The sequence below is a fragment of the Megascapheus bottae genome, chromosome 10 (genome assembly GCF_031878675.1).
Source record: "Megascapheus bottae isolate mThoBot1 chromosome 10, mThoBot2.hap1, whole genome shotgun sequence".
NCBI classification, from domain to species: domain Eukaryota; kingdom Metazoa; phylum Chordata; class Mammalia; order Rodentia; family Geomyidae; genus Megascapheus; species Megascapheus bottae.
The window spans coordinates 53880407-53892444 of record NC_143518.1 but is presented as its reverse complement, the minus strand read 5'-3'; the positions used below and the strand labels follow the sequence as shown (position 1 = coordinate 53892444).

At 37.8% G+C, this 12038-nt stretch overlaps 1 long non-coding RNA gene across 1 annotated transcript in view; it reads right to left on the bottom strand.

Moving 5' to 3' along the window:
- Nucleotides 1-740: 740 nt before the first annotated feature.
- The window catches only part of LOC150058453 (uncharacterized), a 61541-nt gene continuing 50243 nt past the window's right edge, over nucleotides 741-12038 (bottom strand). The window contains exon 4 of the long non-coding RNA XR_016536887.1: nucleotides 741-1557. This is a non-coding gene — a long non-coding RNA (uncharacterized LOC150058453). The remainder of the gene's footprint in view (nucleotides 1558-12038) is intronic.

The following is a 12038-nucleotide window of genomic DNA, read 5'->3' as shown; positions in this document are numbered from 1 at the left end:
AATTGATACATCCTGAAGTAACTTAATAAATGAGGTATGCTGAGTGCTGGCGGCTCATGCCTGTCCTCTTAGCTACTCAGAGGGCTGAAAACTTACGGTTGAGGTTCAAAGTCAGTAAAAGCAGGGAAGTCCAAGAGACTTATCTCCAATTAATCATCAAACAGCCAGAAGTGGAGGAGTGGCTTAAGTGGTAATCAACTTTGAGAAAAACAATTTAAAAGCTTAGAGATTCACGGAGCTGAAGGGACAAAGGTGAACAAATGCAGAGTTATACTCACTAAACACTGTGTCGAAAACAAACTATACAACCTATGGGGGGAGGGGAGGGAAAAACTGGGAGAGAGTGGGGAAGGAGTGACATTATCCAAAAAGAAGGGTATTAATTCCCTGACTTATATAACTGTATCCCTTCTGTATATCACCTTTATCATAACCATGTTTAAAAAAATTAAGCATAGGGATAGCACCCAGGCTCTGAGTTCCTGAGTTTAAGCACTAGGACAACACAAAAAGCAATAAAATAATCCAGTCCCCCAGTCACACTTTCATGTTGTACATATTCAGTAGGCATACGGCTAGTAGCTTTTATTTTAGATAATGATGATCTAAAACATCCTGTCATTGCAGAAAATTCTGCTGGATAGTTTCTTCTGGATTTCCTAACTTCATCTGATATAACACCCAATGCAATTGTTTTTTTAAATTAAATACATTTATTTATTTATTTTGCCGGTCCTGGTGGCTTGAACTCAGAGTCTTGGCACCATCCTTGGACATTATTTATTTTTTATTGTAATGTATAGAGGGATTACGGTTATATTTGGCAGATAGAAGGTGCATTACTTCTCACACATTGATACCCCTTCTCATGTTTTTGTCCCCCACCCAATGCTATTTTATCCTATCCCCCAGTTCCCATTCCAAACACCAAATTTCTACCAGATGTGCTTTGTTTTGCTTTTTTTTTCCTTAATGGTACTGAGACTGCATATATTTTCTTTTTAAAGAAATTTTTAAGAAAAGCTTAACAATGGTAAAGGGATATTATTGCAAAACAAGCAAAGGCAAAAACAAACACAAACAAGCGTATGTGTTTAATCCTCAGCAGAGAGAGAGGGGAGGGGCGAAGGAAGGAAGGAAGGAAGGGGAAGGAGTGAGGGAGGGAGGGAGAGAGAAAAAGAAAGAGGAAGAAAGAAACAGAAACAGAAAGCAGAAGGAAAGAAAGAGAAAAAGAAAGAAGAAAGAGGGAGAGACAAAAGAGAGAGAAAGAAAGCAAGAAAACAATCTCAAACATATAGCAAATATCACTGAACCAAAGGATGGGTTTAACAGTTGTTCCTCAGTTCTGTAAAATGAACAGAATTCCTGACTACCTATCATATTATTTTCACCAAAAGCATCATAGAATGTAACACCAATAGTGTAAAACTCAAAGTTAAAATTCCGTGCAAAGGAGAAAATTATCTTCATTATGAAAACCACCTTTCTTGAGTTCAAGGCTGGCTGTCGCTTCTGCTGCTTCTCTTTCTAGAAGCCCTCTGACAGACTTTCAGGTCACTGATAGGGGACAAAAAAAAAAAAAAAAACCTGAAAATTCTTGCTACTTTCATCTTCCAAACAACTTGTCTTCTAAGTTTCTAACCCTTTTCCTTTCCAGATTAACCTGTAGATTTGCCTAGCAGAATCAAAGAGTCTCCTTTGTTTGCTTCCCTAAACAACGCTGTTCTTCCCCAAAAAGAGTTTTACCATCTGTCATTCTTTTAAATGCTGAAGCAGCCACTGGGAAATTTGTACAATTTTTTTTGGAAATTTGTACTTTTTAAACAGTATTTCTTTTTCTTCCTGCTGCTATTGCTTTTTTTTTTTTTACTTCTCAATATCTCGTGGATTTTTTTCTTAATTGTTTTTGACACATCCATAACAAAATGCGATGGCGTATCTTTATCAGTTCTATATTTTTAGGTACTTTAATGTTTTGTTTTGTTTTCATCTTACCACAAGTAGAGGAATTCTTAGTTTGAAGCACGATTTAGATAAGCTCTTTAGAATATGTTCCTACAAATGGAATTATCTGAACCAGATTAGTTTCTAGATATTCATTATGCTCGCACTGTAGACAGGTTACAATCCATTCTTCCCCTTCCCAAGGAAAACAAAACTATGCAAATGATTTGCTCTGATCAATGGAACTTTAGTTTATTTGATTACCATCAGGTCAGGAACTTTAAATGCTTTCCCTCTTTACCTCGAGATTTTGCTTTGTAAAGGCCAAACCGTGGGTAGCCACTGAACTTCAGCCTGGCATCCCTAATAAAAACAGATGGGCCGGGCATGGTGGCTCACGCCTGTAATCCTAGCTACTCAGGAGGCTGAGATCTGAGGATCAAGGTTCAAAGCCAGCCCGGGCACAAAAGGACCTGAGACTCATATCTCCAATTAACCTCTAGAAAATGGGAAGTGGGGCTTGGCTCAAGGGTAGGGGTAGCCTTATGCTGAAGAGCTCAGGGACAGCACCCAGGCCAAGTTCAAGCCCCATGATCCCCCACCCCACCCCCACAAAACCAAACAGGTGGGACAGAGACTTTAGTCCAATCTATGACCTAAAAATCATTTAATCCTACACAAGACAAAACAGAGTTGACCTACAACACTACATTTTTAAACAGGTGATTAAATTAGTACACTTTATTAAGGTTTTCACTTAGTCATAATGCTCTCTTCTAAACCTGGTTTTAAAAGCCCATCAATATCTACTGCCCTTCAGTTACATAACTAGATCCTAAATACAAACTAACCTAACAAAAATGAAAATATTATCACTTAAGGTTCTAATGAGTGATCCCAAATCTTGTGAAACTCCAACTCCAGACAAGAGTCACTGGAATGATTTTCAAAAATGACCAGCCATGAAAAAGAACAGAAAGGATAACCTGTAATCAGAACACAAATCAATCATAAAGTTACTCAGAACCAACACAGCTGGAACTAGAATCCTAAAAGATAAGGAAGAAGGTAAGAGGACCAAGAAGATGTGAGAAGCAGTGACCCTAAAAATAATCTTATAAAAGCTATGATAAATAGATTAGATGAATCACAAGCACATAAGACACAAAAACAGCTACTTCAGGGCACACTGTAATTAATTGCTCAAAACTAGCTCAAGTGAGGAAGTTTTAAAAATTGGTCTAATAGACATTTATTTGCAAAAGAATAATAGCAGAAGTGACAGCAGATTTCTTGTGAGATAATGCAAGCAAAAAGACAGTACAGCAATATCTCTAAAATACTGAGAGGAGGGGACCAAAACTATTAATCTAGAATTCCAGTAAAAAATATCTTTGAGAAGCAAGAGCAAGATAACAAACTTTTCAGATATGCAAAAAACTAGTGTCATTTCCAACAGGCTTTATAAATAATATTGGCACAATAAAATATTGGCACTAAAGGAAGATATATGGTGAAGAAGAAGAATATTAGATGGAAATACTGAACTACACAAAGGAAAGAAGAGCACCTAAAATAGTAATCCAGTTTTTGCCTCATTGTTCAAGTGCTGGAAGATACATCACTTGAATTCTGAGATAAGTTATGCCCAAGCCATCCAGGGTCTCATAACAATGTCCCATGGAATTCAGAAGAGGCGGCCTTGTGAATTTAAGAAATACATAGATAAGAGAAGTTCCAGTATTCTTTTATCTTTTTTTGTACTAGTTGTACATTCAAACAAGACAGAGGAATTAGTTGTAATGAAATGTTCCTGAAACAATCGCGAAAGAGTAGAACCTAAGACCTCGAGAAAGGATCATCCTCATATAGGAAGAGTGACAGGGTGGGAAAAGGAAAACAAAGATGCAGGGAGAGGCTCAAAGACTGGTAGCAGGAAACTGGAGGAATGAGTCTCTAATGCTTCTCAGTAAAGGAGGTGAAAACGCAGGGAAGGGCTGGAAGGGTGAGTACAGAATAAAGTACAAAACGGTCACTGAATAGCAATGCTCGGGTGCCGAGAAAGCAGATCCATCCTGGTCTGGGTTGTTTTGGGTTTGTTTGTTTTTTGGTTTTGGTTTTTTTTTTCTCACTTTATGATAAGGAAATAGGAAGACAAGGAATCTGTGCTATTGGTAGGGATGTTACTGAGCTGTGACATTCTAATGTCAGACCTATTAAAGGAGGAACTAAAGGAAAAGTAAAGCGGGTAGATAAGGAGAAAGGGGAGTGGGGAGAAGGTCCAATGGCCTAAACTAAGGATTTAGTAGTTTGCCTTTTCAGGCTTAATGTAGGTGAGATTGTAGACAGAGAGCAAGATGTCACATCACAGATTTCAGAAGTGCTACAATATCACAGTCCAACCAGGCATAGGATATTATCAAGAAAGTAGTTCATTGGAAGGAATATTTTGAAACTATACTAAATTTGAACTTTATTCTTCAAAACCAATATAACCCCATGATAGCTTTGGAGTTGATCCCCTTTTTAAGAGCAACTAATAGGGATAATTTACAGATTACGTCTTGGAATTCATTCTCACTGACTTCATTTACATATCTTCAACTGGTAGCAACTGCAACATTTTATATTTAGAATCACATACTTCCTCTCAATAACATTCAAATTTCTTTTAACCATGACCAGAATTTCCCTAAGTCTGTTCTTCACAGCCTGGTCACCAGAATCACCTGGTGAGTGTACATAATACCTCAACCTACCACAGCTAACCTGATTCAGTAGCCCTTTCTCTGGTGGGGCATGGGAATTTGTATATTAAAGAAGCTTCTCATGTGATTCTGAAAATTTGGTCAAGGATGACAAGCACTGCCCTGAGAGATAGGGAAGTATTCCTCAGGTGATCTAACTTTGACCTCTCAGTTTCTCAACACAAATGACTTAAAGAAGCCAGTTAGAGGGCTGGAAAATGGAGACCAGGAACTCCATGCAAGCAAATGCAGCCCAAACTGACATTCTGTGGTGTTAATTTGTTAATTCTAAATAATTTTGAAATACTAAAACAATTCTATTATTTTATAATCTTATGATTGTCTTTTGAAAAGACATGATTTATCATAAGAATAACATGTAATAATAATTTCACCATAATATTATTATAATTGCATGCCATATTTCACTATACAATTTAAGTCGGTCTAACTTGTATAATTGTGATATGCATTTCAAGGTTTTCTTCTTTCCCTATGTCCTCTTCCACATCTGAGTTTCAGGAAATAAGAACAGAGGCATAATTTCAGAAGCTTCTATAAAAGCCTGGGTTAGAAAGGAACCTGAGAAAAATACACAAATGACCAAAGGAATCCAAAGAAAAAGAAAGAAAGAAAATCAGAAATGTTGAAAATGTTAGGACAGAAAAAAGCTAGGAGTGGAATCATATATTTTCATTTCTAAAAGACTTTGAAGACTTTCTACTACAATAATTATACCTGAAGTCATTTTTAATTTTGGTTTGAAAACAACTTATTTATTGCTAGAGATATAGCTTGGTCACAGAAGATTTGCCAAACTTATATGAGGAGCAGACTCATCCCAGGTACTGACAACCGAAACCAGCATAAAACTACATAGTCCTGCTTCCGATTCTATGATTACCTTTACCATGTACTTCTCAGCAACCAACAAGTAATCAGGGACTTAACACTAACTTAAGACAAAATTGCTTTCTGTCACACAAAGACTCACCTAGGCAGGACCAGAAAAAGAAGAATTGAAAAGAAGCTCAATGTACCTTGCTTCCTATTTCCTATGGGACCTTTTGTGAGCATGTAAGACAAAACCCATGGGGGAAAGGAGGAAGTGAATTTAATTATGTAAGTCAGATCAACCAGAGACTAGCTAGATTAAAATAGCAATACGGTAGACCAACTCCAGGTGGAAAAAATTGAACTCTTAAAGTCTATATACTCAGAAAAACAGTTCACCTGTAGAACACTACCTTGAAGCATATGCTTCAAGTATGTGTTGGTGCTCACTGTAAACTTTTTGTATTTTCACTTCAATCCATACAAAATAATTGCTCTTTAGATTCAACAGTCACTCCAGAGACCTGACGTTGGTCTTCTCAATGTTGGAAGCATTGTTTAGGGTATGGGTATGAAATCTATGTCTGTTAAAAAGTAAGGATGAATAACCAAAGCTGGCTGGAGGATGAGTATCCAAAACAATGTTAACCGTGGAAAACTTCAGGTCAGTGTAACTTGAAATATTGCTAATACCAGTACTTCACTTACATGTTTAATCTTTCCATTGCCTGAATATCTAAGCTCAGTATATTGACTAACATGGCTTAAGGACTGAATATGCAAAAGCAACTTTATGATATAATGAATTCAGTACGAGTCCATAATGTGATAGAACTGACTAATTCAGTTCCATTCCCTTGGGCCACATTAGCACACCAGGGCAAAGGGAGGTAAGAAGCCCATCCATCTCTTTGCTGGTGACACTATATAATGTTGAAGAAAGCTCTGCCCAGCACACTTTAGAAAGAAGCATAAGCAACATAGGTTTTGTTCAACAGTGAATGAAGGAAATAGTACAAGAATTCAAATCCATTCAGTAAATAATTAAAGATGAAGAAAAGCTATGTACTATGCAAGAGAAGGGCATTATAGCTGGTGTTGAACATGTAACAAAGAATTTTTTTTTTCATTCTGGGAAATTCCAAATATCAAGTCTTAGCACAGTCACTGAAAACAGCAAGGTGGAGAGTGGATGGGGTGTGCAGCTCAATATAGTATATGCCAAGCCTGCATGAGGCCCTGGGTTCTGCAACCAGCACACACACGCACACACACACACACACACACAGAGAGAGAGAGAGAGAGAGAGAGAGAGAGAGAGAGAGAGAGAGAGAGAGAGAGAGAGAGAGAGAAGATGAAGCAAATTGTCTTTATCCCAAACCAAATAAAGAGAATGCCTTCACAAATACCAAGATCAGACAGAATTAGGAAAACTCTTTGTGGGTGATATTAATGCCAAGTGTCTTGCCCGGGCAAGAGGAATGAAACATTTCATGGCCCCAAAAGTTTTTCAAACCTTGGTTTCCAAGCAAACTAAGCTGACAATCAAAATAATACTTGGACGACCATTAAGATACACTTTCACCCATGGTCTCTAAATTATTTGGACTGGAATTAGGCTTCAGTAATTTGTGCCTCTAGTATGTTTTTGGTTGGTTGAGGTGACCAGCCATGTTCAGAAATCATGGAATCATGTTATTTCCAAATTTTGATTTCAAATCTATAAACCAAAGTATTTACCAATGGTGACACTATTGGCCCAAAGTGCCTAATGAATTTTCAATGAGGGTAAGATTTAATTAAGATTCATTCATCTGTCAGTAGTTAATTCATAAGAACATTATAAATATGTGACCCCCCCCAGAGAGAATCTGGAGGCATTAAGAAGCAAAACCAAATGCTAGTTTGTTCGTTGTGTGGTTCTTCTGCTAGATCAATGTACAGTATGAGTGTTTGTCAGTTGTCATGGTTCCCAAGGTCAAGTAGAAGACCCCTTTGCCATCCTGCAGAAAGAACCGGGGTTTCTTCATTGGATAGAGGGAATTCCCAAAAATGAGAAAAGGATTTTTTGTCTAGATATCCAATTCCATGGTCTGATTTTTTAAAGAACATATTAGGAAGTTGCTTATCACTAAAAGCTACACAAAGCACAAATGTGCGTGGGTCAGCGTAGAGTTAAGCCAGTAACACTTAGGAATTGTGTTTTCCCTGTCTTTTCTCAACTTGTAGTTTCTGTGTGGATTCTTAGGTGTATCTGGGGCCCTAGAGAACAAGCAATTCTCTTCCCTTAGAGTTAGGATTGCTGGACTGAAAAAGCCAACATCGTACCAAAATTTCTATAAAGGAAGCTTGTACACCCATTTTCAGTAGATCATTGTTTTAAGTATCTTGAGAATCATAAAACACAAGTGCAGATGCAACTCCTAAGGACTTTAGAGTATAGCAATATCTTTTGCAAATGAGAAAATCAATGTTCATGGAAGTCTGTCTTTATCAAAACTTCCTCTTTTGTCGGGATAGAATGTAGACTACAATCTGAGTCTCCATTCTCAGGCAGCAGGAAATAAAATCCAGGATCATCAATCCTAGACAGCACTCTATGGCCCATGTAACAGAGGTAGGTGGAGATGAAGGTGATGTAATAGTTAACAGCACTTATATGACATCTAGAACTGGATGGCGAATTGTTTCACATGTAAAAACATATCTGTAGGCTGACATTGATGGAGACATAATGATTGTGGCAATTTAAGAGCAATATGATGTGGCTCAGAGTGCTAACATTGAGCTAAAAAGTTTAGGGACAGTATCCAGGCCCAGAGTTCAAGCCCCATGACTGACCCCCAAAATAAATAAATAAGTAAAAGAGCAACACAAAAGAGACAGAGGATAAATTAAGTTATTGGGATGAATCTGGAATCTGGATTGTTATTTACTAAGATGATGCTAATAAGTAGAACAATCAAGCACAGAGAAATGTAGTGCACAAAGAAGATACTGCCAGGCACGGGTGGCTCATGCCTGCAATGTTAGCTACTTAGGAGGTCGAGATCCGATCATGGTGGTTCAAAGCCAGCCTGGGCAGGAAAGTCCATTGGAGACTCTTATCTCCAATGAGTCACCAGAATACTGGAAGTGGCGCTGTGGCTCAAAGTGGTAGAGTGCTAGCTTTGAGCAAAAGAGCTCAGAAATTGTGCTCACACTCTAATTTTAAGCCTCATGAATGGAAAAAACGAAAGATGATGATAATACTGCAGAGAGATTCGGATGTAGAGAACACACTAATGGGGCTGAGAGGACACAAAGACAGAAAGAGTTGGGCTCTCTCCTCCAACCACCTATGGAAATAGTTGGGAGTTTCCTCTAAAAACTAAAAGTAGACTTAACCTTATGATGCTGCCATACCATCACTGGGCATATGTCTAAAGGAATGTAAATTGATATGGAAGAAAGATGCTGGTCACAGCTCTGGTTACAATAGCTAAACTGTGGAATCAGCCCAAGGACCTAGGAATAAAAGAATAAAGTGCATAAGGATAAAAGAAAGCATGGTACATATATGCCATGAAATATTACTTAGCCATAACAAAAAATGAAATTATGCCATTTGAAGGAGAATGGATAGAACTGGAGGGGATAAGGCTGAGTGAGACCAGACAACCTCAAAAGCCAATCGTCACATGCTTTTACTCATTTGTGGAATTTAGACCTAAAAGATATGCATATTAATTGACATGCACACATGTATGCACACACACATATATACATATATTCATACAGGAATATATATGGATCGAGAGAAAAAAAGAGAAAACATGATGGCAATTTAAGACTACTTAGGAGGCTGTGGGAAGGGGAAAATGAAAAGAGAATAATGGAGTTTAGATAATATCCAGATGCATAGTATGTATTTATGTATAAGGACACATACATTTATACACATGTATATATATTTATTCATAAGGGCTCTGTAGAAAAATGAATGACTGAAAAGTAAAATAGACTGTTGGGGAATTAATGCCAAAGGGATAGGAGAGGGTAAATTGAGAAGGTAAATCAGTGATAATTGATATATATATATATATATATATATATGAGAAAATAGAAATCTGCTAAAATTATTTCAAAAAGGAGTGGAGGGGATATTGATCATGTATTGTGTGCTTATATAGAAGTATCAAGCAAGAGGAAATCTTTCTTATACAACTCATGTATCCTAATAAAAGAAAAGTCTACCTATGCCCCACTGGACAAGAATGGATAGATACATCCTGCCAACTTTCTTGTATCTGGCACCCAGGCATTCTACTTTCTGTTGTAAACTACCTACTTTACATTGAAATATATTTTAATTATAAAACATTTCAGACACACAGGAAAATGAACCTAACAAAATACAGTGAACCAATAGTAAAGTTTGATCATCTCACCATTTTGGACTTGCTTCAGTTATTGTTTTATGGGTGTTTTATTTTTGTTTGTAAGATAACAGGAAGTCTCTTATCCCATTCAACTTCCTGCCTTCTCTGCTGAAAGGAAACAGTCTCCCTAAAGTGCCGTTCATCCTTGCTATGCACGTTTTATATCTTTACCAAAAATGGATGTGAAAGCAGTACACATTGCATACTTGTAACTGTTATGTATATAGGGTCATCTATGTATCCTGACATTTTGTATCTATGTTTCAGTATGTGTTTAAGAATTTCTGATGTGCCTGGGTGACAGTGACTCATGGCTGTCATCCTAACCACTCAGGAAGCTGAGATCTGAAGATCCAGGCTCAAAGCCCACTGCGGTAAAAGAAAATCTATGAGATTCTTATCTAAGTTAACCAGAAAATAGCCAGAAGTGGAGCTGTGGCTCAAGTGGTAGAGTACTCAACCTTGAGTGAAAAAGCTAAGGGACAGCACCCAGGCCCTGAGGTCAAGTCCTAGTACTATGCTGTCCTGGACCCTTTTATTTATACTTAAAATGTATTTGGTTCTGCATTGCAATGACACTTTATCCTTTCTAGGCACATTTTTTGTTGTTGTAGTTTCCCCTTGCACTGTGTTGTTTTGACAATTGTAATTTGAATCAGATATGAAAGATGTCCAGAATAAAATATATTTTGATATGAAAAAAAGAAAGGGTAGAGAGGAATTTGGAGATGAGGCTCAATTGGTTCAGTGTCAGCCAATAAATGAAAGTGTTAGGTGCTGGGTTAGAGTCCAGGTCTGGGACCAAAGAAGAAAGAAAGAAGGAAAGGAGGGAGAAAGGGAGGGAGGAAGGGTAGAAGAGAAAGGAGAGAAAAGGTAGCTAGTCAGGGAGGAGTATGGAAGTCTACTCTTTCCATCCTTTCTGCTTCTCCCTGACCCTCTTGTCATGATGATCTCAGGAAGCCAGAAGTAAGGTGTACCACAACAGCAATCAGTTCTCTCTTCCCAGTGGTACCTGTGAAAACTACATTATATCTTTATTTCAGGAGCCTTGAACACAGCATTGAGATAAGTTAAATATGGCCAAATATAATATGAAAATCAATGCATTTTTCAGGAAGGCAGGCCCAAATGGTAGAAAAATCTCTTCCTGCTTTGACCTCAAAGAAATCTAAAAAAAAGATAATGAAATGTTTGTAAAAAGTTAGGCTACCTGGAAAGTCCCTGTTGAGGTTCTTCACCCCATTTTTCCAGACTACCCCACAAAACTATCACCATTAATTCCATGTTTGACCATTTTCCATAGCCCACTTACTAGTGGCATTCTGGGTAACTTACTGCAGGGGGCAGGGATGCTGGTCTAAGCAGCCACTCAGTAAAATAATAAATTAGGATTGGGGAAGGATTATCCTGGCCAAGGCCTAGACAGTGATTTCACACATTCTATTACTCCATTCATTTTGCTTCTCCAAAGGAAAAAGACCCCATTCTTAATATGACTCTTGAATGAACTCCCTTCACTCCTGGGGGATGGGCCTTCTCAGGTCCCCACGCCAGGATGGAAATCCCCTGAAGAGAACAGTTCCTCTTCTGTTCTTAAATGAATATATCAGAATACCTTTACAAGAAATCTAGGAATCAATACAATTGGGGTTTTGTTTATTTGTTTGTTTGTTTTTACATACAACATTTATGTTACACATGACTCACAATCCAAGGCATGCATTGTATTCAATTGTAAAATCATTCTGGCTTTTCAGGGGTTGTGATCATATCTTTGCTTTCAAAATATTTGAGTTGGGAAAAAAATAAAAGCTTCAAGGAGAATGATGGTTTTCTCTGGAAGCCATCTCTGCGCTGTCTGTCAGAGCCTACCCTTACCAGCTAGATAGGGCCTTCACAAGACCCAGCAGGTTTAGGACCCACCTCCAAGAGCACTGAAAACCACAACTTCAAGGTGTGTTTGATCCACTCATACCATGCAATTACTTTTGCTAGGGCGAAGGTCCCACAACGTATGATGTAAGTGAATCCTGGGCGTAAATTCGGGTATAAAAGAAGAGGGATTAGAAATATTTTACATTGAGTTGCTATC